Source organism: Lissotriton helveticus, chromosome 6, assembly GCF_964261635.1.
Source record: "Lissotriton helveticus chromosome 6, aLisHel1.1, whole genome shotgun sequence".
In the NCBI taxonomy this organism is placed as follows: Eukaryota; Metazoa; Chordata; class Amphibia; order Caudata; family Salamandridae; genus Lissotriton; species Lissotriton helveticus.
This window is the reverse complement of record NC_136067.1, coordinates 1,421,047,052-1,421,074,406: the sequence shown is the minus strand read 5'-3', so window position 1 is coordinate 1,421,074,406 and position 27,355 is coordinate 1,421,047,052.

The window sequence follows — 27,355 nt, the reverse complement described above, 5'->3', positions numbered from 1 at the left end:
TGGTAGTAGTATATACATTGGTAAAGTTTTTAATAATAGTCACTGTTTTAGAATCATTAAAAGGCAAGTGAAATAAAGCAGACCAATTACATGAAGGGTAAAAGGTATAATACGAAGGAACGCAGTAAAGATAAATGGTCAAGGGCTGTTGTGTTTTCTATTCCTGCAACATAAAGTGATCGATAAGAATCTCATATTCAGGCGTATCGGCGACTAAGACAGCAGGTCGACCCTCTTTTGCTCAACGGCTCCGTCATGGGACAAAGAAACGCTCTTTTTCTCGAAAAAAGAATATATTTTACTTGCAGGACAGTTGTAAATTTTCCGGGAAAGTACATTAGCCTGGAACATTATAACATATATTTAAGAAAAAATAATGTTCGGAAGTAATAAAAAGCGTAATTTTTAGGTCATATGACCAAGCCTTTCATCATTAGAATAAGAAAAGTAAAATGAACCAATGAAAAGTTTTATTAACAAGTCACATGACTTGTTATGCTTACGTTACGCGCTGCACGCCCCGGATGACTTCCGGATGCGCTAACGCGGCGCGTCATATGACGCATTACGCAGGTCCAGAATATAGTCAAAATGTCTCCACCAACCAGCGGTCGGAACACAACCCCTTTCAGCAGGCTAAATAGTTCTGTTAAATGACAACAGAAGGGACAGGCAACAAGAACCATTAGTCAAAGAGGGGAGGGCTAGTTCTTCTCTACCGGGTTACATTGGGGCGCTACCGGAACTGATCGAATTGGTAGTCTACAGTGTTTCTGGATGTTTCAGACTGAAGCTGGGGTTAGCATGAGAGCAGCACCATTTCGTAGCTCCGTCGTGGCCATTCCGCAACCAATCATGGCAGCCGCTCTTTATCGTTATTTTGGGCGGGGTGGGTGGCGGAGCCGAGCTGTTTTGCAGCCATCAGTGTGTGGAGTTCAGTTCATTTCACTAGTTTTGTATTTGTCATGAGGGGTTGTTCCTAATGTTTCTATTTTAGCGAGGTCAAAAAGAGATCCCATTAGTGGCCTACTGATTTTTCTCGATTCCTTTTCTTTTTTTTTTACACGATTTTTCGTGATCTGCAAAGACTAAACAGAGTATTGCGACTCTGTGTTTGTTTGTAAATAGAGAATGAACCAAAGAGAACCAATTCTAAAACAGTAAATACTTGGATAACAATCAATCAAATGGAGAGAGAAGCAGGCACGATGTATTACAACGGGGGCAAAGGCCTGCGTTAACTACCCTTCACTATGTGCAAAGAGAGAGTACTCCTAATAGAAATTAGGGGGGGGGGCACCATTCAATGCAGATCAGTGTGCATAAACACGAAAATGTTTTCACTTACCACGTACTTGACATTCGACAGCTTATGATATTTGCTATTAAAAAACCATTGAAATTCACTGAAAAAACCATAGGTTATAGACCATATATAGTTAGGAATTAGCATTTACAAAACCTTGAAAATTCACTGAAAAAACCATAGGTTATAGACCATATATAGTTAGGAATTAGCATTTAAAAAACCTTATTTTACTCACACAAAACCATTGAAATTCCATATATAGTTAGTTGCACTAACTATATATCGCGCACCCGCAATCCACTGCTGATGATGTCACATATTACATCATTCATGACATGGTCAGTGACATCACTGATGACATCACTGATGACATCTCAAATGACATCACTGATGACATCACTGATGACATCTCATTTGACATCAATGACCACATCACTGATGATATCATTCATGTGACAATACAATGCATCTCCTCACATTTTAATATAACCTCTGTTTCACCCAGTGTTAAATACAGAGTATAATATTTGAAACCATTGACACACCAATACTAGTTACTACATACGTACTCACTGATTCCTACGTCTACACACACATTCACTCATTCACCCATACAATCATTCATACATACAATCACTCATCTTTACAACACTATCATATGCACTCATACACCTATACAGACACTCACACTCTGCCACTCATCCATGGAAGTACTCACACACCTAGTCAGTCCTGTAAAGAATCAATCACACTTCCATTTTCTTGTCTATACAGTTAAACATAGAGCACCTTACATTTTCAAACATATACTAACACATACTTACTTTCTTATACAATCATTGATACAAGTACACATTGATCTGCACAGAGTCACACACCTCCCAGCCAGCCACACACACACTCAGTCTCCCATACAAATACTTGGACAATCAATCAATAACCCATATAGTTAATCATATAGCTACTGATCAACACATGCAGCAGTTTACAGAACAACAGACATAATGATGCACAAATTAAGACAGTTTAGTCACTAACCCATGCACTCAGTGAGACACATTTAATCACTCACTCATACATTCAGTCATGCACCTACTAAATCCTTCGTCCAGACAGTTATACATCTACTCATTCTTCAATATATCAAACATATTTAAACTTTACAGAAACACACAGTCACTGGATGATGTCATCAGTGATGTCATCAGTGATGTCATTTGAAATGTCATCAGTGATGTCATCAGTGATGTCACTGACCATGTCATGAATGATGTAATATGTGACATCATCAGCAGTGGATTGCGGGTGCGCGATATATAGTTAGTGCAACTAACTATATATGGAATTTCAATGGTTTTGTGTAAGTAAAATAAGGTTTTTTAAATGCTAATTCCTAACTATATATGGTCTATAACCTATGGTTTTTTCAGTGAATTTTCAAGGTTTTTTAAATGCTAATTCCTAACTATATATGGTCTCTAACCTATGGTTTTTTCAGTGAATATATATATATATATTCACTGAAAAAACCATAGGTTAGAGACCATATATAGTTAGCTGGACATTTTATTGACATAAAACCAATGAAATTCCATATATAGTTAGTTGCACTAACTATATATCGCGCACCCGCAATCCACTGCTGATGATGTCACATATTACATCATTCATGACATGGTCAGTGACATCACTGATGACATCTCAAATGACATCACTGATGACATCACTGATGACATCTCAAATGACATCACTGATGACATCATCTAGTGTCTGTGTGTTTTTGTAAAGTTTAAATATGTTTTACATATTGAAGAATGAGTGGATGTATGGAAGACTGAGTGTGTGTGTGGCTGGCTGGGAGGTGTGTGACTGTGCATATCAATGTGTACTTGTATCAGTGATTGTATAAGAGAGTAAGTATGTGTTAGTATATGTGTGAAAAAGTATGGTGTTCTGTGTTTAACTGTATAGATGAGGAAATCGAAGTGTGATTGATTCTTCACAGGACTGACTAGGTGTATGAGTGCATATGATAGTGTTGTAATAATGAGTGACTGTATGTATGAGTGATTGTATGGGTGAATGAGTGAATGTGTGTGTAGACGTAGGAATCAGTGAGTGCGTATGTAGTAACTGGTATTGGTGTGTCATGATGTCATCAGTGATGTCATTTGAGATGTCGTCAGTGATGTCATTTGAGATGTCATCAGTGATGTCATCAGTGATGTCACTGAAGTATGGTGTTCTGTGTTTAACTGTATAGATGAGGAAATGGAAGTGTGATTGATTCTTTACAGGACTGACTAGGTGTGTGAGTAACTCCATGGATGAGTGGCAGTGTGTGAGTGTCTGCATAGGTGTATGAGTGCATATGATAGTGTTGTAATAATGAGTGACTGTATGTATGAGTGATTGTATGGGTGAATGAGTGAATGTGTGTGTAGACGTAGGAATCAGTGAGTGCGTATGTAGTAACTGGTATTGGTGTGTCATGATGTCATCAGTGATGTCATTTGAGATGTCATCAGTGATGTCATCAGTGATGTCATTTGAGATGTCATCAGTGATGTCACTGACCATGTCATGAATGATGTAATATGTGACATCATCAGCAGTGGATTGCGGGTGCGCGATATATAGTTAGTGCAACTAACTATATATGGAATTTCATTGGTTTTATGTCAATAAAATGTCCAGCTAACTATATATGGTCTCTAACCTATGGTTTTTTCAGTGAATTTTCAAGGTTTTGTAAATGCAAATTCCTAACTATATATGGTCTATAACCTATGGTTTTTTCAGTGAATTTCATTGGTTTTTTAAAAGCTAATATCTATAGCTGTAAAATATATTCTTTATTACGTGACGTATCACGTAGCCACGTGAGACGCCTCATGACGCGTCGCATAACCGTGACGTATCGGCTCTGCAGCGCAAACAAAACCCGTAACGTAAGCGTGCCGGAGCACGCTTACAGATATATATATTTTTTTAACCTTAATTAGACAAAATTCACACGTGCACATATCTTGAGTCCTTGCAAAGGCACATCAAACAAACAGTCCCTACAATTTTGCCAAGTTTGCTGGAAATCTATTCCCTTCATTTTTTTTTTACTGTTTCTCTTGGTTTTCCCCTTGTTACGCTTACCGGGACGCTACCCGGTACGCGAACCGGACGCTCCAAAAACACAAGATGGCGGACTCCCGTTACGCTGCCGGTTAGCTGCCCGGTTCGTGTACCGGGAAGCGCCTCTACCGCGAAAAATCGCGGGGGACTTTAATATCCCCCTCATCAATCCTAGGGGGTCAGGAGGGGTTTACCATGCCCCCTTTCCTTCATTTCCCCCTTCTTTTTTCACCACATCTTGTCTCTCGAACCTACCGAGAGACAAGATGGCGTCCGCTCCGGACTGTTTACAATGTTGACAGCTATGCTGCCAGTTAGCTGCCCGGTTAGCTGCCCGGTGAGCTGCCCAGTTCGCGTACCGGGACGCGCCTCTACGGCGTAAAATCGCAAAAAAAAAATTATTTTTTATTTTTTGCCCCGCGGGGCACTTTAATATCCCCCTCATCAATCCTAGGGGGTCAGGAGGGGTCTACCTTGCCCCCTTTCCTTCATTTCCCCCTTCGTTTTTCACCACATCTTGTCTCTCGATCCTACCGAGAGACAAGATGGCGGCCGCTCCGGACTGTTTAGAATGTTGACAGACACCGGAGAGCCAATCAGCTTCGCTTCGCGAAGTTTCGTTACGCGTCAGGTACGCGAACCGGGGCGCTAACCGGAGCGCTGTCACAGATATATATATTTTTTTAAACGTTAATTTCTCAAAATCCACTGGAGCACATATATTGAGACATAGCAAAGGCACGTCGGGCAAACCATATCTACAATTTTGCCAAGTTTCATGTAAATCTATTCAGCCGTTCGAGCTAAAAGTGAGTCCAACCGCCCTATGGAAAAATGAATGTGAAAAACGTGTTTTGGGACCCCCCTTTTTTCTCGGCCCCCCCTTGACGAAACCCCGCCAGGGGCTGCTCAGAAACAAAATGTGCCATTTTCCTGAAAATTTCAGCCAATTCCGTCCACAAACGCCAAAGTTATTAGACATAGAATTTTCTGAAATCCCATAGAGAAAAAATCCTAACTATATATACCCACTGGCTATCGCCAGTAGGTAATATACATATATAAACATATATAATCTGCATATCTATATAAATATAAATGCATGCATACATATACATATATGCATACATATGCATGTTATTTACATGAAAGTTTTAAAAACACTAATAAAAGCAAAGCTAAAAAGCCACCTCATTACAAACAGAATGGCTTTAACTTAAACGAGGGCGAGATCTATTGCATTTTCAATGCTTGTTTACTTTGGTTCTATCAAGAAGGCATTCAGATGTGTCACACATTTGCCATAAATTCTGAATGTTAGCACTCTAGTTGCTCATTAGATCACTGTAGTAAAGCTAGTGCTTACCAGGGAAGTCTGCTGCTAATCATGGTTTGCAGCCATTTCCCGCATTTTTTATCCCGCAGACTTTCAGTCCGCATACCATTATCCCGCAAGGTCATTGACCTCGCATACCATTATCCCGCATTTTTTCAAAACGCATGTGCATTTATCGCGCATGCCTTTACAAAGAATTACGTTTTAAAGGCATGTATGGTAAATGCATTTGCGTTGTGAAAACCACGATGACGAGAGAGGTAAGTGGGTTTGTGTTAATTTTTTCGTGGGTTAGTGATTGTGTAGTGTAGTGTTGTGTAGTCTAGTGTTGTGTTAGTGTAGTGTAGAGTTGTGGTGGTTGTTTAGTGTAGGGTCATGCTGGGGGTAGTGTTTTAGGGTTTAGGGTTGTGTTGTAGTGTTTGCGTAGTGTAGGGTCATGCTGGGGCTAGTGTTTTAGGGTTTAGGGTAGTGTTGTAGTGTTTGCGTAGTGTAGGGTCATGCTGGGGGTAGTGTTTTAGGGTGTAGGGTAGTGTTGTAGTGTTTGCGTAGTGTAGGGTCATGCTGGGGGTAGTGTTTTAGGGTTTTGGGTAGTGTTGTAGTGTTTGCGTAGTGTAGGGTCATGCTGGGGGTAGTGTTTTAGGGTTTAGGGTAGTGTTGTAGTGTTTGCGTAGTGTAGGGTCATGCTGGGGGGTAGTGTTTTAGGGTTTAGGGTAGTGTTGTAGTGTTTGCGTAGTGTGGGGTCATGCTGGGTGTAGTGTTTTAGGGTTTAGGGTAGTGTTGTAGTGTTTGCGTAGTGTGGGGTCATGCTGGGGTAGTGTTTTAGGGTTTAGGGTAGTGTTGTAGTGTTTGCGTAGTGTGGGGTCATGCTGGGGTGTAGTGTTTTAGGGTTTAGGGTAGTGTTGTAGTGTTTGCGTAGTGTAGGGTCATGCTGGGGGTAGTGTTTTAGGGTGTAGGGTAGTGTTGTAGTGTTTGCGTAGTGTAGGGTCATGCTGGGGGTAGTGTTTTAGGGTTTAGGGTAGTGTTGTAGTGTTTGCGTAGTGTAGGGTCATGCTGGGGGTTGTGTTTTAGGGTAGTGTTGTAGTGTTTGCGTAGTGTAGGGTCATGCTGGGGGTAGTGTTTTAGGGTTTAGGGTAGTGTTGTAGTGTTTGCGTAGTGTAGGGTCATGCTGGGGGTAGTGTTTTAGGGTTTAGGGTAGTGTTGTAGTGTTTGCGTAGTGTAGGGTCATGCTGGGGTGTAGTGTTTTAGGGTTTTGGGTAGTGTTGTAGTGTTTGCGTAGTGTAGGGTCATGCTGGGGGTTGTGTTTTAGGGTTTAGGGTAGTGTTGTAGTGTTTGCGTAGTGTAGGGTCATGCTGGGGGTAGTGTTTTAGGGTTTAGGGTAGTGTTGTAGTGTTTGCGTAGTGTAGGGTCATGCTGGGGTGTAGTGTTTTAGGGTTTTGGGTAGTGTTGTAGTGTTTGCGTAGTGTAGGGTCATGCTGGGGGTAGTGTTTTAGGGTTTAGGGTAGTGTTGTAATGTTTGCGTAGTGTAGGGTCATGCTGGGGGTAGTGTTTTAGGGTTTAGGGTAGTGTTGTAGTGTTTGCGTAGTGTAGGGTCATGCTGGGGTGTAGTGTTTTAGGGTTTTGGGTAGTGTTGTAGTGTTTGCGTAGTGTAGGGTCATGCTGGGGGTAGTGTTTTAGGGTTTAGGGTAGTGTTGTAGTGTTTGCATAGTGTAGGGTCATGCTGGGGGTAGTGTTTTAGGGTTTAGGGTAGTGTTGTAGTGTTTGTGTAGTGTAGGGTCATGCTGGGGGTAGTGTTTTAGGGTTTAGGGTAGTGTTGTAGTGTTTGCATAGTGTAGGGTCATGCTGGGGTGTAGTGTTTTAGGGTTTTGCGTAGTGTTGTAGTGTTTGCGTAGTGTAGGGTCATGCTGGGGGTAGTGTTTTAGGGTTTAGGGTAGTGTTGTAGTGTTTGCGTAGTGTAGGGTCATGCTGGGGTGTAGTGTTTTAGGGTTTAGGGTTGTGTTGTAGTGTTTGTGTAGTGTAGGGTAATGCTGGGGGTAGTGTTTTAGGGTTTAGGGTAGTGTTGTAGTGTTTGTGTAGTGTAGGGTCATGCTGGGGGTAGTGTTTTAGGGTTTAGGGTTGTGTTGTAGTGTTTGTGTAGTGTAGGGTCATGCTGGGGGTAGTGTTTTAGGGTTTAGGGTAGTGTTGTAGTGTTTGCGTAGTGTAGGGTCATGCTGGGGTGTAGTGTTTTAGGGTTTTGGGTAGTGTTGTAGTGTTTGCGTAGTGTAGGGTCATGCTGGGGGTAGTGTTTTAGGGTTTAGGGTAGTGTTGTAGTGTTTGTGTAGTGTAGGGTCATGCTGGGGGTAGTGTTTTAGGGTTTAGGGTAGTGTTGTACTGTTTGTGTAGTGTAGGGTCATGCTGGGGGTAGTGTTTTAGGGTTTAGGGTAGTTTAGTTGTTTAGTGTATGCTAAAGGCATATTCGTTCTAAAAGTTTTCGTTATTTTAATTTGCGGCCTAATAGTACATGCAGGATTTTTTTTGCGGACTGATGGTATGCGGGATTTCGTCATATATTCGCTAATCATACTTTCTATGGCAAAATGAACCCCCTCATTTTGTTCCTTTTTAAATTAAATGTTTTAAGAGTTACCACTTTATTCCAATCAAGATGGCTTCAGGTGTGCCATACCTTTGTAATAAGTAGGACTGTTAGCACTCTAGTTGTTCTTTAGAACACTCTGGGACATTCTGTCATTGGGCTATAGTTGGGCTACATCTGGCTGATATTTGGGCTACATTTGTTTTTTTTGTCTCTGGTGGCCATCTTTGGGCTACATTGGGCTACATTGGGCTACATTGGGCTACATTTGGGCTCCAACATATATATAGCCCAATGTAGCCCAATATATATTTTTCAAAGTTAATTTTCGTAAAAACCACTGGAGCCTATATCTTGAGACATAGCAAAGGCACATCGGGCTACCAGTCCCTACAATTTTGCCAAGTTTGGTGTAAATCCATTCAGCCGTTCGGGCTAAAAGTGAGTCCAACCGCCCTATGTAAAATTGCATAGGAAAAACACGTTTTGGGACCCCCCTTTTTTCTCGGCCCCCCCTTGACGAAACCCCCCCAAATTTTCAGGGGCTGCTCAGAAACAAAATGTTCCATTTTCCTGAAAATTTCAGCCAATTCTGTCCTCAAACGCCAAAGTTATTCGACATAGAATTTTCAAAAATCCCATAGGAAAAAAATCCTAACTATATATACCTACTGGCTATCGCCAGTAGGTAATATATGTATATAGTTAGCTGGACATTTTATTGACATAAAACCAATGAAATTCCATATATAGTTAGTTGCACTAACTATATATCGCGCACCCGCAATCCACTGCTGATGATGTCACATATTACATCATTCATGACATGGTCAGTGACATCACTGATGACATCACTGATGACATCTCAAATGACATCACTGATGACATCACTGATGACATCTCAATTGACATCACTGATCACAACACTGATGATATCATTCATGTGATAATACGATGCACGTCCTCACACTCTAATATTACCTTTGATACACCCAGTGTTAAACACAGACAACCATTCTTGAAGTCATTGACACACCAATACCAGTTACTACATATGCACACACTGATTCCTAGGTCTAGACACACATCCACTCATTTACCCATAGAATTACTCATACATATAGTCACTCATCAATACAACACTATCATCTGCACTCAAACACCTATACAGACACTCACATTCTGCCACTCATCCATTGAGTTACTCACACATCTAATCAGTCATGCTAAGATTCAATCACACTTCCATTTCCTCAACTATACAGTCATACACAAAACACCTTACTTATTAAAACATATACTAACATATACTTACTTTGGTATACAATTACTGATACAAGTACACAATGATCCATACAGCCACTCGCACAATTAGTGGCTCTTATGTATAGTCATTTATATATGCCAGCTACCTACACACACACTCTGTCTCCCATACAAATACTCGGGCAACCAATCAATAACACATATAGCCTGTCGTATAGCTACTGATCAACACATGCAGTAGCTTAAACACCAGACATACTGTTGCCCACATTCAGACAGTTTAGTCACTAACCCATGCATTCAGTAAGACACATTTAATCACTCAATCATACAGTCAGTCACGCACCTACTGAATCTTTCATCCAGACACTTATATATCCTCTCATTCTTCAATATGTAAAACATATTTAAACTTTACAGAAACACACAGTCACTGGATGATGTCATCAGTGATGTCATCAGTGATGTCATTTGAGATGTCATCAGTGATGTCATCAGTGATGTCACTGACCATGTCATGAATGATGTAATATGTGACATCATCAGCAGTGGATTGCAGGTGCGCGATATATAGTTAGTGCAACTAACTATATATGGAATTTCATTGGTTTTATGTCAATAAAATGTCCAGCTAACTATATATGGTCTCTAACCTATGGTTTTTTCAGTGAATTTTCAAGGTTTTGTAAATGCTAATTCCTAACTATATATGGTCTATAACCTATGGTTTTTTCAGTGAATTTCAATGGTTTTTTAATAGCAAATATCAAAACCTTTCAAATGTATTCTTCTTTAAATCGAAAAATATATTTTATATGTTTTTAATACATTTTTTTAATGTATTTTTTTTTAAATTATTTTTTTTGTTTCGCTCCCGGTACGCAAACCGGTGAGCTTCCCGTTAGCTCAATTTGGTGCCCCGACTCGGTCCGCGAACCGGTAAACGTTCCGTTTGCGCAACTACATCGTGACGCGTCGCGTAAACGCAACGTATCGCGTTGTAGCGTAATGCGTCATATGATGCGCCGCGTTAGCTCCCCGAAGCGCTCCGGTCCGCGAAGCGAGGCGCGAAGCGCAGCTTCCCGGAAGCGATCCGGGGCGCGGCGCGGAGCGCGTAACATAAGCATAACAGGTCATGTGACTTGTTAATAACACTTTTCATTGGTTCATTTCACTTTTGGTTTCCTAATGTTGTTAGGCTAGGTCATGTGACCTAAAAATAACACTTTTCATTGGTTCATTTAACTTTTGGTTTCCTAATGTTGTTAGGCTAGGTCATGTGACCTAAAAATAACACTTTTCATTGGTTTAGAACTATTTTTTTCCCAAATGATGAAAACCCCTCCTTGTTTTTACCTCATTCTTACTTTCTACTTCCAGAGAGCAAGACCTATTTTTGACAATGGCTTCTGTAATAGCTGCAGCTGGTGCTTCTCAGCAACCACCACCACCACCACCACCACCAAAAGGACCACCTCCAACACTGGACTTTGGTAGAGAGGAAGATAATGAGGATGAAGAGGAGGAGGAGGAGGAAGAGCAAGTAAGGCAGTTCCTGCCAGAAACACCAAGGCAGAGCCATATTAAAGAGCACTACATATGGCAATTTTTTTTAATTCCACCTGGACAAAAGAAGGTCAATGCACCCCATGTGTCTTGTTTGATATGTAAAAATATACTTTCTCGTGGCAACCCCAACAAGAAATACAGCTTTGGGAATCCTACAATGATTCGCCACATGGAGCGATGGCATCCTAATAATCTTTCCCAAGCACAAGTAAGGGATCTTGCTGCCAACCCCCCAAATGTCATCCCCAGCACCTCCAGTGGACAAAGCTCATTCGCCGGACCAGAAGGCCGAGAAATAATCCACAATATTCAAGCTCCTTTTGAACACTTCAAAATAGTTTGTATATATTGTGGAGGAACTATTTGTTATGGAGAGAAGAGTATTACTTTGATTAACCGAGCTAGAGAAAATCATAAATGCAACAAGATGAGAAAACAATGAATCCTTTTTATTTTTTTTGGCTCCTGTTGAGACATGTTCAAACCCTGCTTTTTTGTTATTTCCCCTAAAAAAAACACAAAAAAACCACAAAATAGTTTTCAATAATCAAAAAAAATCAAAAAATTGTTCAGAAAATTAATAAAAAAATAAAAAAAATAAAAAGAATAAAAAAACAGTTCTTTTCAGAACTACCTTCCATTTATAACAAAATTGCTAACATTTTTATACCCTGTCTTTCTTTTTTCCTCATAGTACGCTCCTCGGACCGCTTCCCGGTGCGCGTACCAGGCGCTCCCCACGCAAAAAAAAATAATTTTTTGTTATTTTGTTTTGCCCCGCGGGGCCCTTTTAAAGCCTCCACATCAAACCTAGGGGGTCAGGGAGGATCTACTATGCCCCCTTATGGTCATTTCCCCCTTTGTTTTGGCCTCCTCTTGTCTCTCGATCCTACCGAGAGACAAGATGGCGGCCGCTCCGGACTGTTTAGAATGTTGACAGACACCGGAGACCCAATCAGCTTCGCTTCGCGAAATTCCGTTACGCGTCAGGTACGCGAACCGGGGCGCTGCCCGGAGCGCGCTTACAGATATATATATTTTTTTGAACGTTAATTTCTCAAAATACACAGGAACACATATATTGAGACCTAGCAAAGGCACATCGGGCTACCAGTCCCTACAATTTTGCCAAGTTCAATGTCATCCCCAGCACCTCCAGTGGACAAAGCTCATTCGCCGGACCAGAAGGCCGAGAAATAATCCACAATATTCAAGCTCCTTTTGAACACTTCAAAATAGTTTGTATATATTGTGGAGGAACTATTTGTTATGGAGAGAAGAGTATTACTTTGATTAACCGAGCTGGAGAAAATCATAAATGCAACAAGATGAGAAAACAATGAATCCTTTTTATTTTTTTTTGCTCCTGTTGAGACATGTTCAAACCCTGCTTTTTTGTTATTTCCCCTAAAAAAAAACAAAAAAAACACAAAATAGTTTTCAAAAATCAAAAAAATCAAAAAATTGTTCAGAAAATTAATTAAAAAAAGAAAAAGAATAAAAAAACTGTTCTTTTCAGAACTACCTTCCATTTATAACAAAACTGCAAAAATGTTTATACCCTGTCTTTCTTTTTTCCTCATAGTACGCTCCTCGGACCGCTTCCCGGAGCGCGTACCGGGCGCTCCCCACGCAAAAAAAAAGAATTTTTTAAAATTTTGTTTTGCCCCGCGGGGCCCTTTTAAAGCCTCCACATCAAACCTAGGGGGTCAGGGAGGATCTAGTGCCCCCTTATGGTCATTTCCCCCTTTGTTTTGGCCTCCTCTTGTCTCTCGATCCTACCGAGAGACAAGATGGCGGCCGCTCCGGACTGTTTAGAATGTTGACAGACACCGGAGACCCAATCAGCTTCGCTTCGTGAAGTTCCGTTACGCGTCAGGTACGCGAACCAGGGCGCGCTTACAGATATATATATTTTTTTGAACGTTAATTTCTCAAAATCCACTGGAACACATATATTGAGACCTAGCAAAGGCACATTGGGCTACCAGTCCCTACAATTTTGCCAAGTTTCATGCAAATCCATTCAGCCGTTCGGGCTAAAAGTGAGGCCAACCGCCCTATGGAAATTAACATGGGAAAAACGCGTTTTGGGACCCCCCTTTTTTCTCGGCCCCCCCTTGACGAAACCCCCCCAAATTTTCAGGGACTGCTCAGCCAATTCCGTCCACAAACGCCAAAGTTATTAGACATAGAATTTTCAAAAATCCCATAGAGAAAAAATCCTAACTATATATACCTACTGGCGACCGCCAGTAGGTAATATATACATCACGGAGGACCTCTATACTTGCTTGCCCTGAATCTCATACTATTCATGTCTCCTCTACATGGCAGTCATGCGCGAGATGAACCCGGCTGGGAGAGTCTTGTGCAGGCACCATGAATTGGCTGCGACAAAATAGATTTTCCTAAACATGATCGACTTTAGCTGCTGCTTTCTGATGAGCCACTAACAATGATTATAAGAATCCACTATGCACTTGTTAACATTGTTTAGTTTATCTTTTTGGTTTTGGTAATCACTATATTTTTTCTTTAGTAGCATGCACTATGTTCATATTGCTTTTTTAAATAATCTACAAGTAGTAGAACTACGATCAGAACATGAAGGTTGAATCTGACTTTGAAATATAGCACTAGATTAATAATCAATATGAGTTGAAAAGGCATAACGACAGTAGGTTTTGACAAAGTCTGACTACAGAATATGGGGGTTAGAGTTCCATTAGTAATATTGGTCCTTAGGAAGAGAACAATTAGCGTATTTTGCACATATTTATTGTAGATAGGTTATTGACATTCGCTTCATTTTGCACATTTCATGATATTTGCACATGTTATTAGAATAGTCAATAATGTATATATATAATGAACTATGCACTTGCACTTTATTTCTTGTATTCTTCCTATTACCCTCATATTTACAATCATAAGCAGACTTGTCATCTCTATGTATTTTACAGTGATTATTGTTGCCATTAAGGATTCGCTCATATGAATATGTGCACATATATCTATGACGTTGGTATCTACTTAAAGTATTTGACTGTTATGTAATGTATTTTATAAAAGTTAAATGCTACCATTTAGTAGCTGGAAGTATATCTTCAATGTCTATGCTAAGAATATTCACAGGTGATACTCATTATTTATCGTCACTAGCACTTTAAAAGGGCTGTCCCACTATCAAAACGTTGTCATGTGAACAAGGCTCCGTTGAGCCGAAACGTCTTTGACAGTACCTCTGCAATAAAAGGAAAAGCAGGAGCCCATTTGGTCCGTGTCCGAGTTTCTTTTGTTGGCTGGCGAGAGTCGTTGCAGCGCAATTTGAAAGCGGCATTTCTGATATATATATATATATATATATATTCACTGAAAAAAACATTGGTTTCACACCAGGTATAGTTAGCTGGATATTTTACTCATACAAAACCATTGAAATTCCCCAGTTATAGTTAGTTGTACTCATTATAACTCGCGCGCCCGCAATCCACTGCTGATGATGTCACATATTACCTCATTCATGACATGGTCAGTGACATCACTGATGACATCACTGATGACATCTCAAATGACATCACTGATGACATCACTGATGACATCATCCAGTGAATGTGGTTTGCTTTGATATTTAAATATGTATTATAAATACACTACTTTGCATTGAAGAATGAGTGTATATAATAATATAAATGTGTGGATGGTGGAATTAGTAACAATATCATTGATTGTTTCCTTGACTAACTATAACTGGTGTGAAACCTATGGTTTTTTCAGTGAATTTCAAAGGTTTTTTAAATGCTAATTCCTAACTATAACGAGTGTGAAACCTATGGGGCCTTATTTACGAGCCCCTTGCGCCATCAGAACGTCACTTTTTGTGACGTTCTGGCGGCGCAGAAGACTGAGTGATATTTATCAGGCAGGACTAAACCACTTTTTGTGGCGTAATCCTGCCTGATAAATATCAGTCCCTTTAACGCAGTGTCCTGTGTTAAAGGGGCATGCAATGGGTGTTGCTGGGGGCGTTCCCAGCAGCATCTATGGACTTGAGTAATTTATAGCATCCTCAAAGTCAGTCTTTCAAAAATTCCAAAGTATAGGACATGATAATCCAAATCCAAATGTTTCTCAAGAAAAGTCATAAACCATGTCCGTGGGTCATATCTGCCCAAACGCCGATATTCAGAACGATTGAAAATGACTTTTCTTGAGAAACATTTGGATTTGGATTATCATGTTCTATACTTTGGAAATTTTGAAAGACTTACTTTGAGGACGCTATAAATTACTCAGGTCTGCCCGAATTGTGTGGGTAAAATTGATACCTAGTCACTTTGAATAGGAATGTACTTACGACTCATCTAACATTTGGAAGAAATATCTAGCTATATGACAACAGGATCCCGACATAACTTGAAGGAAATAAGAACGCTCTGAAGAAGTTCTGTTGTACTGAACGAAACGCGTCGGCTGGCTGTGGTACATAAACTTAAGGAAAATAAAAGCATTTGAATATACACCAAGATTCAGCGCTTCAATAAGGACTCTAAGTGAAATGATTTGATTGGACTTGTTGTGCAAGTGGTGCTGTGCCAAACTTTGGAATATTCTCCACTACTCTCTACTACTCACTCTCTACTACTCCATTACTCTCTAATACACACTCTACTCCTCATTCTCTACTACTCTACTACTCTCTCTCTACTACTCACTCCCTACTACTCACTATCTACTACTCTCTACTACTCACTCTTTACTACTCTCTACTACTCACTCTCTACTACTCTCTCTCTACTACTCACTCTTTACTACTCACTCTCTACTACTCTCTACTACTCACTCTCTACTACTCACTCTCTACTACTCTCTACTACTCACTCTCTACTACTCTCTCTCTACTCACTCTCTACTACTCACTCTACTACTCACTCTACCACTCACTCTCTACTACTCACTATCTACACTCTCTACTACTCACTCTCTACTACTCTGTCTCTACTACTTACTCTACTTCTCACTCTCTACTACTCTCTACTATTCTCGCTCTCTGCTACTCACTCTCTACTACTCACTCTCTACTACTCTCTACTACTCACTCTCTACTACTCACTCTCTACTACTCTCTACTACTCACTCTACAACTCTCTTCTACTCACTCTCAACTGCTCTCTACTACTCACTCTACTACTTACTCTCTACTACTCACTCTCTACTACTCACTCTCTACTACTCTCTACTCCTCACTCTACTATTCACTCTACTACTCTCTACTACTCACTCTCTGCTACTCTCTACTGCTCTCTACTGCTCTCTACTACTCACGCTCTACTCTCTATTACTCACTCTCTACTCTCTACCTCTCTACCTCTCTCTACGTCTCTCTCCACTAGTCTCTACCTCTACCTCTCTACCTCTACATCTCTACCTCTACACCTCTACCTCTCTACCTCTCTCTACACGTACACATATACACATATATATATATGCATATATATGCATATGCATTTATATCTATGTATGTGTATATATACTTGAGGATGAAGGATCACAAGAAAACAACAGCCATACATATATAAACATATATAATCTGCATATCTATATAAATACAAATATAAACGCATGCATACATATACATATATGCATACATATGCATGTTATTTACATGAAAGTTTGAAAAACACTAATAAAAGCAAAGCTAAAAAGCCACCTCATTACAAACAGAATGGCTTTACCTTAAACGAGGACGAGATCTATTGCATTTTCAGTGCTTGATACTTTGGTTCCATCAAGAAGGCATTCACATGTGTCACACATTTGCCATAAATTCTGAATGTTTAAGCCTCTAGTTGCTCATTAGATCACTGTAGTAAAGCTACTGCTCACCAGGGAAGTCTGCTGCTGGTATTCAAAGTGCATGTTTCAGTTTGCATGTCAGAATTTTTTTAATGAAATAGAAGAGGATTTGAGAAGTGAAAATGTGCCCTAATTTTTCTTTCTGAAGCACTAATCATACTTTCTATGGCAAAATGAACCCTCTCATTTTGTTCCTTTTTAAAATAAATGTTTTCAGACTTACCACTTCATTCCAATCAAGATGGCTTCTGGTGTGCCATATTTTTGTCAAAAGTAAGACTGTTAGCGCTCTAGTTGTTCTTTAGAACACTCTGGGACATTCTGTCAATGGGCTACACTTGGGCTACATCTGGGTGATATTTGGGCTACATTTGGGCTCTTTTGTCTCTGGTGGCCAGAATTGTTTAATGAAATAGAAGAGGATTTGAGAAGTCACTCAAAATGTGCCCTATTTTTTCTTTCTGCAGCACTAATCAAAATATACCCCCTCATTTTGTTCCTTTTTAAATTAAATGTTTTAAGAGTTACCACTTTATTCCAATCAAGATGGCTTCAGGTGTGCCATACCTTTGTAATAAGTAGGACTGTTAGCGCTCTAGTTGTTCTTTAGAACACTCTGGGAAGCTGCAGTAGAACACAAAGGAATCAACTGACAGTCTCTGTCCTTGTTGGATGTACATGTTTTACTGAGATGGTCAGACTTCATTCTCACATGACTGAGAAAGATAATGTGAATTTACAGAAAATATGCTTTAAGTTTCGCTTATAGATCCCCTTCCAAACCACTGTGGGAAAAGCATGAGATAATAGTTTTCTTTCAAACATGATTCATGATATCCCAGCAGAAGGCTTTTTCATATGGTAAAATCACCTTAGAACACACCACAATTCCTAAAATGAGTATGGTACCATCAACAAATTATTTACAATGTAACTAAAGTCCTAACACCTTCTATTAACTGCAATGCTTTTCAATGAGGTGCTATCATGTATATTGGTCCCAAGATGGCTGCCAACACTTCTTGGATGAAGTGCTGACAGCCAATCAGATCTCATGATGAGATGTCTGGTTAGGCTCCGCCCAAATATATATATTTCTTTTTCCATTATTATTTAAAAAAACTACTGAATGGATTTACATCATTTAACAAAAAAAGGCTCTTTCTGAACCAAGGGCTACCTTTTTGTCAAATTTGGAGTAATTCCGTTCAGCAGTTCGGGCTGTAGCAGGTCTAAAGTTTCCTATGGAAAATTGCATGGAGGAAACACGTTTTCGGCCCCCTCTTGCTGAATCACCCCGAAACTTTAAAGATAGGAGCAGACCGAAGCGGTCCATACGTTTTAAAAATTTCGCGAAGATTTGTCAATCAGCACCAAAGTTATTGGCAATGGAATGTTGCGATTTTCCTATGGTAACTAGGTCCTAACTATAACTACCTACTGGCAACCGTCAGTAGGTTATATATATATATGAATATATAGAAATATATATATATATATATATATATATATATTCACTGAAAAAACCATAGGTTATAGACCATATATAGTTAGAAATTAGCATTTAAAAAACCTTATTTTACTCACACACAAACCATTGAAATTCCATATATAGTTAGTTGCACTAACTATATATCGCGCACCCGCAATCCACTGCTGATCATGTCACATATTACATCATTCATGACATGGTCAGTGACATCACTGATGACATCACTGATGACATCTCAAATGACATCACTGATGAGATCACTGATGACATCTCATTTGACATCAATGACCACATCACTGATGATATCATTCATGTGACAATACAATGCATCTCCTCACATTTTAATATAACCTCTGTTTCACCCAGTGTTAAATACAGAGTATAATTTTTGAAACCATTGACACACCAATACTAGTTACTACATACGTACTCACTGATTCCTACGTCTACACACACATTCACTCATTCACTCATTCACCCATACAATCATTCATACATACAATCACTCATCTTTACAACACTATCATATGCACTCATACACCTATACAGACACTCACACTCTGCCACTCATCCATGGAGTTACTCACACACCTAGTCAGTCCTGTAAAGAATCAATCACACTTCCATTTTCTTGTCTATACAGTTAAACATAGAGCACCTTACATTTTCAAACATATACTAACACATACTTACTTTCTTATACAATCATTGATACAAGTACACATTGATCTGCACAGAGTCACACACCTCCCAGCCAGCCACACACACACTCAGTCTCCCATACAAATACTTAGACAATCAATCAATAACCCATATAGTTAATCATATAGCTACTGATCAACACATGCAGCAGTTTACAGAACAACAGACATAATGATGCACAAATTAAGACAGTTTAGTCACTAACCCATGCACTCAGTGAGACACATTTAATCACTCACTCATACATTCAGTCATGCACCTACTAAATCTTTCGTCCAGACACTTATACATCTACTCATTCTTCAATATGTAAAACATATTTAAACTTTACAGAAACACACAGTCACTGGATGATGTCATCAGTGATCTCATCAGTGATGTCATTTGAGATGTCATCAGTGATGTCATCAGTGATGTCACTGACCATGTCATGAATGATGTAATATGTGACATGATCAGCAGTGGATTGCGGGTGCGCGATATATAGTTAGTGCAACTAACTATATATGGAATTTCAATGGTTTTGTGTGAGTAAAATAAGGTTTTTTAAATGCTAATTTCTAACTATATATGGTCTATAACCTATGGTTTTTTCAGTGAATATATATATATATATTCACTGAAAAAACCATAGGTTATAGACCATATATAGTTAGGAATTAGCATTTAAAAAACCTTATTTTACTCACACAAAACCATTGAAATTCCATATATAGTTAGTTGCACTAACTATATATCGCGCACCCGTAATCCACTGCTGATGATGTCACATATTACATCATTCATGACATGGTCAGTGACATCACTGATGACATCACTGATGACAACATCCAGTGATTATGTGTTTCTGTAAAGTTTAAATATGTTTTACATAATGAAGAATGAGTGGATGTATAAGTGTCTCAATGAAGGTTTTAGTAGGTGCGTGATTGACTGTATGAGTGAGTGATTAAATGCGTCTTACTAAATGCACGGGTTAGTGACTAAACTGTCTGAAAGTGTGCATCAGCATGTCTGTTGTTGTGCAAGCTGCTGCATGTGTTGATCAGTAGCTATATAAGTAGCTATATGGGTTATTGATTGGTTGCACAAGTATTTGTATGGGAGACTGAGTGTGTGTATGACTGGCTGGGAGGTGTGTGACTCTGTGCAGATCAATGTGTACTTGTATCAGTGATTCTATAAGAGAGTAAGTATGTGTTAGTATATGTTTTAAAATGTAAGGTACTCTATGTTTAACTGTGTAGATTAGAAAATGGAACTGTGATTGATTCTTTACAGGACTGACTAGGTGTGTGAGTAACTCCATGGATGAGTGGCAGAGTGTGAGTGTCTGTATAGGTGTATGAGTGCATATGATAGTGTTGTAAAGATGAGTGATTGTATGTATGAATGATTGTATGGGTGAATGAGTGAATGTGTGTGTAGACGTAGGAATCAGTGAGTGGGTATGTAGTAACTAGTATTGGTGTGTCAATGGTTTCAAAAATTATACTCTGTATTTAACACTGGGTGTAACAGAGGTTATATTAAAGTGTGAGGAGATGCATTGTATTGTCACATTAATGATATCATCATTGATGTGACCATTGATGTCAAATGAGATATCATCAGTGATGTCATTTGAGATGTCATCAGTGATGTCATCAGTGATGTCACTGACCATGTCATGAATGATGTAATATGTGACATCATCAGCAGTGGATTACGGGTGCGCGATATATAGTTAGTGCAACTAACTATATATGGAATTTCAATGGTTTTGTGTGAGTAAAATAAGGTTTTTTAAATGCTAATTCCTAACTATATATGGTCTATAACCTATGGTTTTTTCAGTGAATTTTCAAGGTTTTGTAAATGCTAATTCCTAACTATATATGGTCTATAACCTATGGTTTTTTCTGTGAATTTCATTGGTTTTTTAACAGCTAATATCTGTAGCTGTAAAATGTATTCTTCTTTAAATCCAAAAATATATTTTATATGTTTATGAATAATTTTTTTTTAAAAATATTTTTTTTTCTTCGTTCCCGCTTCGCGAATCGGGAAGCTTCCCGTTAGCTGACCTTGATGCCGCGAAATAGACCGCGAGCCGGTAAACGTTTCTTTACCGCAACTGCCGCGTTAGAAAACAACATCGTGACGCCTCCCGTCCGCATGACGTTTCGCGTTGTCGCGTGATACGTCATATGACGTGCTACGTTAGCGAACTCGTACGCTTACCGAGTCGCAAAGCACAGGTTTCTGGAAGCAAACCGGGAGGCCCTGCAAAGCGCGTAACGTAAACACAGCAGGTCATGTGACTTGGTAATAACACTTTTCATTGGTTCATTTCACTTTCGGTTTCCTAATGATGTAAGACTAGGTCATATGATCTAAAATGAACACTTTTCATTGGTTGAGAACTATTTTTTTTCCCAAATGGTGAAAATCCCTCCTTCTTTCCTCACTCTGACTTTCATCATTGTGAGAGAAAGACCCTTTGTTACCAGTGAGCAATGGCTTCTTTACTAGCTTCAGCTGGTGCTTCCCCACCACCTCCACCACATCCAAGGAAGAGTGGACCACCTGCTAAAGTTATAATTCAGCAAGAAGAGGAAGAAGAGGAACAGGACGACCTAGATAATCTCCCTATTATGGCCAGAAGATCTGTTGTACCGGAAGTAACGGGACCAGAGGGCAGGGAGATGGTGCCAAATATACAAACGAGATTTCGTGAAGTAAAACAAGTCTGCGTACATTGCAGTGGAATCATTTGCTACGCAGAAAGTAGCATCACTCTGATCAACAGAGCTATTAACAATCATGCTCATGTTTGTCCGAAACTCCCCAAACAATAAATTCTTTTTTTTGTTTTCTTCCTCCTGTTGAGCCCTTTACAATGAATCGTTTTCGTTGCCCCCTCCGAAAAAAAAACAAAAAAAATATAAAACTGTTCAGAAAAATTCAAAAAAAGTAAAAAAATGTTCAGAAAAATAATAAAAAAAATATAAAACAACAAAAACAATTTAAAAAAAAGTTCTTTTCAGAACTACCTCCCCGTTATAAAAAAATTGGTACAATATTTGCAACTGTGCCAACCTCTATTTCTCTTAGTTCGCTTCCCAGTTCGCTCCCCGGTACGCGAACCGGAAGCGAACCAAAAATTTTTTTTTATAAAAAAGAACAGTAAGTATAAGGGAAGGAAACAGACAGTTATGTTAAAAGAAAGACAGCTATAGGGGAGTAAACTAGAGATACTATTACCCGTAATCCACTGCTGATGATGTCACATATTACATCATTCATGACATGCTCAGTGACATCATCAGCAGAGGATTGCGGGTAACAGTATCCCTAGTTTATTCCCTATAGCTGTGTTTCTTTTAACATAACTGTCTGTTTCCTTCCCTTATACTTACTGTTCTTTTAAAAAAATTTTTTTTAGATCTGTCAGAAACAGTGAAAGTAATGAAATATAAAAGACTACGTAGAATATGAGCACTGTATGCAACAACTTTGACACTGACAGAAGCCTCACCTTCTCCATGCCTCCTACACAGTTCTACATGTACATCATAAATGCAAACAGAACAGAATTAATTATACATGTTAAATGGTTTATTTTTGCTGTTCTCAGAATGTATCAAATTTCACTAAAACAGTGACTTGAAGGTATTCATCATATAACAGCGGGGAAAAAAAAACACAATCAAAATGATTGTGTTTAAAAAACCCATACATTACAAATCAGAATTCAGAACTCCTTAAAGTTAACTTACTTTCCATGACTGCCAAGGATGTCCTATGAACAGCTTACACTCTGTTGTGCTGTTATTACTTTCAACCCGCCACTTTCTGAAAGAAAACCTCCATCGTTTTCAAAAACATGTTACATACAATAAATGACTTCTCGCTCTCTACCACACGATTCCACAAGGCCAAATCGTGTCAGAGCCATGTATAACTCTTGGATTTCTTGTAAGCCAATCCCGTCTTTTCGCATTTCCGCAACTTTCAGAATTAAAATGTTGAAGATCATTTACACAATCCTGGACTAGTAATATCTTCCCCTTCTTGCTCAATCATGTTCTACATTTCCTATCACACTGATACTGCTTACTATGAAGCAGACTTACACTACCTTTATGACTAGTACAATTATTTAATTCTCTACATCACTTTTAATCACAAAGCAATGTAAAACAGTAGACAGCATTGCAGACTTACATTCCCTCTACTCCATGTTTTGATTCGCTGCTTCAATTAGCTTATAAAAAGAAATAGTTTTTCTGAACTCATTCACAGTGCACGTATTTCTCAATAACGTCCAGTGTTATGGTAAAAAGTTATGTCTCTGTACTACACTTATCCTCAAGGCCAAATAGTGTAGGAGCCATGAGAACTTCTTGAAATTCCTCAGAGCACATCCCGAGATTCTTTCCCTAAAATTTTGGTTTTAAAAACACCAGGTAAGAGTTTTTAAGGTCATATGGCAATTTTTTTTTGAAAATTAAAACAGAATCATTGCAGAATGACCAGCCATTTCTACACTTTAAATAAGCTGTATAATGTCCTGATGTTATTGAAGGACCATCATGATATATAATTGCTACAGTTACAAAAGTCCTTCCTGATATTGACAACTGTGAAGCCACAACATTTTTAATTAAAGTTGTCAATTTTGTTCCATCAGGCCTACATCGTTGGAACATTAAAATGACATACTGGCCATATGTTCGTATAAATAAAGTGGACATCATTTCAGATTTACATTGGCTACACTCCATGTTGTGATCAGCGGCTTTTACTAGCTTATTAAAAGAGACTGATTTACTGTCTGGCAAAGTTAAATATATAAATCTTTCTGAGTCTACACTAGTAGTAGCTGATACCCTACAGTTCTCGCAGTCATGCTGCCATTGATAAGAAAGCCCAAACAGGTGATCTACATCTACACCTTCATCATGCAATACATCAAGCATATACATTAAAAACTCCTGACAATCTTGCTGACTATTTTGAGAGAATTGTGTTTGGCCTGAACATCTGTCTAACAGATTTCGAATTTCAGACACACTTTCTATGTTTGTTCTATCAGTGCTACATTTCTCTAACACAGAATTTAACAAACTGCAAAATCTTTGATCCGAATTGACCACAATCTGTTCTTTTAAAGTTTCTAGAGAAAAGACAACATTAACCACTACATTAGCATAGCAGTTGACACCAGAACTGTTTTCAAATTGAAAACCAACAACATCTTCAACAGAATCCTTTTTGTTTCTGCTTATAATTTCAGGTTCATCAACTTTTCGTCTTTTTGCTACAACCTCCCCAGTATTGGTCACATTTCTTCGTTTCCGGCCTACCACACGTTTCTCAAACAAAGGATACTGAGGCAAATGTGGCGCATACTCTCTTCTCAACCTATTGTATTCCTTAACACAATCTAGATCCGCACAAATGTTTGTGACATCACACTCAATCAAGTACAATCCCGATAAAGTCCTAACTCGTGACAATGCCACATATGCCATACCCTCCTTGAACACAGAACTGCCAATATTCACCAATGCACAGTCTACACTTAAACCTTGCGATTTATGGATTGTCACCGCATATGCCAAGCAAACAGGAAACTGCTTACGACGAACATATAAGTCTTTTACAAGCAAAAATCTAGCAGAACAACGAGAAATTAGCTGTACTTCCTCAATGCCATCAAATTTAATTTTTAAAAATTCAATTCCATCTCTATTTCTGTATTTCACAAAATCAACAACATTACCCATTGATCCATTTACCAGACCTCTTTCAACATGTAAATTCCTTCTTAAAATTATACGGCAGTTCAAGCACACATTCAGAGTCTTTTCAAAACCCGCAGTTTTAGATATACTCTTCTCTAATGAATCCAATTTTGTTTTCAGATTCTCAGACAAAATAATTGTTGATCCCATATGCTCTACTCTGTCAATAGCTTCCAATTTCACAATCTCTTGCTTTTCTAAATGCAACATTTTGTTGTTGAATTTGGCACATTCTGCAAGAGTTGGCATCAAACATATTCCAGATTTTTTCTCAGTAACTTTCTGAAAAATATTCTCAGGCACAACATCTTCGTCTGGATATAAATTTGTCAGTAATCGTGCATGTAAAGCTTCTTTCCCATGCTCGGTCACTTTTCCAATTCGAACATCTTGTAGAATAGTCTTGTAAACTTCATCCTTTGCCTGACGCATATTTTCATGCAGTTCAGCATAATTGAAGTTTAACCATATATTGACGTTGCCAATACTCCCTAAGCACTTCCTGGTATCTTCATGCGTGAGCATTTTGAACACAGGTTGCCCTTTCACTGGTGTCAGCTGCAGAAGATCTCCAAAAACAATGATGTGTTTGCCACCAAATAACACATCATACTCTGTTTTGAGAACTTCTTGCATTCTCAAATGCACAAAGGCAAGCATAACATTGGAAACCATGCTTACTTCGTCAATGATAAGAAGTTTCATTTTCCTCAAGACTCTTGAAACTTCAAAACAAGCATCTCCAGATAGCTTGTGATATTCTAATTTGTTGTCATGCTCCACTGGCAGCATCAGTAAACGATGTAAAGTAATCCCTTTAATGTTATGTGCTGCCAGTCCAGTTGGAGCGGTGACAACACAAGACAGCGATGACTCTGTCCTTTCCTGCAAATAACATGAAATTGCTTTAATAAGGAAACTTTTTCCAGTTCCCGCTTCTCCACTCACGTACAGTCGGACAGGCTTCAACGACGTACATGAGCACTCTTTCTTATCATGACTTAATCCATGATCAATTTGCATGGTAAGTTCGTCATATATTTTCCTCTGCTCAACGTTGAGTTGTCTTTCCAACTCTTCTAAGTTAACCGCTTCCTCCTGAGCATGTGCCATGGCTCTTTCCACTTCATTCATAGCAGTGGCAGCTTCATTTTCGATAAGAGGTCCTCCTAGTGGATCCTGACTCAATGAAGCAGAACTCTGACTGTCCTGAGAACTGTCTCTGGCAATCTCGGCTGCAATCGTTGCTTCCTGCTCAATTTCCACATTCAACATTTCTACATATTTGGGAAAAGCAGGACATTCTATGGTCTCCTTGGCAGCATTGAAAGAGTCTTCGTAACAGAGGAAATCTCCAAGCAGTTCCTCTTCTGCACGCCAAGGCTTAAAAAGTTGCAAAAGTGCTAAATAGAAAAACTCCTTTTTTTCACGAGATTCGCCACTCAATTTTCGATGGTTTATCAAGTGGCATTTTCTTTGCTTGACCAGACATCCCTCACTTCCTATTACAGCATACACTCCTTTCTCAGTATCTTCTTTGATGTTCCTCTTGAATATGTAATTTTGCAGAACCTCATACAGACAAACATTCTCGAGGTGACTGCTTCGATTTGGATAATATGTATCCAACATGTTGCTCTTCAAAATGTCGGTACTGTTTGGCTCCTTTTCCGCCAAATACTCAATTTCCCGCACAGGTTTCAGAACTCGATTACGCGTTGCAGCAAGACCAACACTCGCCCAAACGATACTCCTGGACTTGGCATAGAGACTTGCTGAAGACAACCGGTCAGAACATTCGTAAGCTCCGATTTCTCGATGCGACAACATCTTCAGACTGAAACTGTACAACTTCTTGCTGAGGCTCTTTTCATGGGAAATGTCCTCCCACATATCCTTCAATTCTGTCTTCTCTTTTTTGGTGATGTAAGATGTCACATACCTAGCCACAGCCATACAGTTATCAGCCACAAACTGTATATCCATGTTAGCATTCCACATGGACAAAATCACCGGGTTGTAGTCGTTGATGTACTTAGACTCTTCGTTCCTCTTCAAATTGTATGTGTTTTTAGGTGATTTCTTCATCACATTATGTCGCAGCGAAGACATCAAACTGTTCACTCTTCCTTTAGAAATCACCGATCGTGGAAAGCCGAAACGACATTTGGTGTAGAACTTGTCTTTGTTCCGGAATTTACGACGACAGTACTTTCCACATCGATGGCTTTGGAAACGTAGAACTTTTTCTCTTAGGCTTTTTTTCTCCTTTGCGTTTGGAACAGCACACGTAGAATACTGTTCTATGAAACTCATCACTGAGTCGTCT